Raw genomic sequence first — 1,893 nt, forward strand, 5'->3', positions numbered from 1 at the left:
CAACCACACCCCCTGACATTAGTAATTATATATTATTTATTTATTCATTTATTATATTTCTAGCTTCTTCCAGACCGTCAAGGTATGTAAGATGGTGGGACAGAATCAAAGACACTGTTAGTTGTATATTGTTTTTTATTTATATCTATTTATTTATTTATAGTTATTTGAGATATTGTATGACTTCACTGATGACTCACAAACTGAGGAAGAAGAAAAGAAAGAGGCTCCATTGCAATATAAACTGTTAGTAAACAATAAACAAAAACTGTCAGCAATTCACTTTCTGTTTCAGATTAAGAGAAAACCTGGAGAGATTAAGTAATATTACCTTACATTATTTTAGTTATTATTATTATAACTTTGACTGCTGATTCTTATTAAAAATTTTAAATATTATAAGTATTTTTTATGTAGGAGTATCCAGTAAGCCTTATCTAGATCTTCTTGACACATTGATTGCAATAAAGAATTGGAAGAACCCATCACTAACCCTGGTGATATTTTTAGTAAGAGAATTAGTGAACTAACACTAATGTCACCTGTCATGATCCTCTTTCTCTCTCTTTTAACAGATGTACATGTATTGTGTGTGGAATGGCTGGTTATTGCAATGTCTCCTACTACTCTCTATCATTTATTTATCTCTAAACTATCTTCGTACAACGTAAGCTTGAGATTCATTCCCATGTTTTCATAATTCCATTCCAGTGGCCTCACGGAACAGTTTGGATTTGGGTCTCATCCAGCAAGAGGAAGTGAGGTTAGAGAGAGAGAAGGAGGGGAAAGAAATATAAAATACATTATTTTTTAGGATGATACTTCTGAAACACTTCGTGATAAGTTTCAGCTAATGAAACACATTGGACAGAGAGTTCAAGTTAGTCTATCAAAAATTTTTCTTAAAACCTCTTCTTTTACTTTTAACAGAATACATCACAAACTGTTTCTGATAATCTTGAGAAAGGGCAAAAGTGAGATAATAATAATTATTAATTATTATTTAATTATTTATTTATTATGTATATTTTAGTTTGTTGGAGTGGTATCAGCCTCAGTCAACTCGTAAGGTGTACACAATGCTGTGTGGAGCTTTTATAGCAACACTGTTCATACCTAATGACTATTCAATGACAATAGCAGGTACAGGAATCACGTAATTGCTTTTGAATTCATTTTATTTGCATATGCTAATGTTTATAAACTTGGCAAGGGGTCTTTACTGGGTTTCTCACAAAGCATGCTAAGTGAGCTAAACAGCATGAGCTTCATGAGCTGACAAGCACTCGATAGCATTTGGAGCAACTTTTAAAATTCCAAATTGATTAAAATCAGCTCAATTTTTTACACAACATAAGAACATCTATACGTATTAGAAAAGATGATGAAATGGAGAATTTTCTCCTTGTGATTTTTGTCGAAATACCGTGTACTACAAGGCTGCAAAAGTTGTGGCAACCATTTTGAAGTGGGGTGAATCCTACTTAGTACATGCAGCCACTGAAAAGAAGCTGCACGAGCACTATGCCAAAATCCTGTGGGGAAACCCTGGTTATTACAATGCTAAATTAAAGTGGTAATAATCAGTATAATAGCTAAAAGGAAAAAAGGCAAAATTTCCCAAGCCCTTTGCATAAAAAATGAATGCACATAATTTATCGTAGACTTCAGATATTACTATTTTACTTTCATTTCTCTTCTCAGGTTTAGGTATTGGTTTCAAGCTGTTCATAATTGATAATATTTATAGAAAGTATCCAATTGTGAAAAAGAAATATGATGGACTGGCAAGAATGTGGAAATCATTACCAACTCACAAAGATGTCATACTCCTCCAGTCACTAACTGAAGATGAAATAGTGAGTGAGAGAGAGAGAGAAATAAAAATGATAT

Source organism: Amphimedon queenslandica, unplaced genomic scaffold (assembly GCF_000090795.2).
Source record: "Amphimedon queenslandica unplaced genomic scaffold, v1.1 AMPQUscaffold_10708, whole genome shotgun sequence".
Taxonomy (NCBI): Eukaryota; Metazoa; Porifera; class Demospongiae; order Haplosclerida; family Niphatidae; genus Amphimedon; species Amphimedon queenslandica.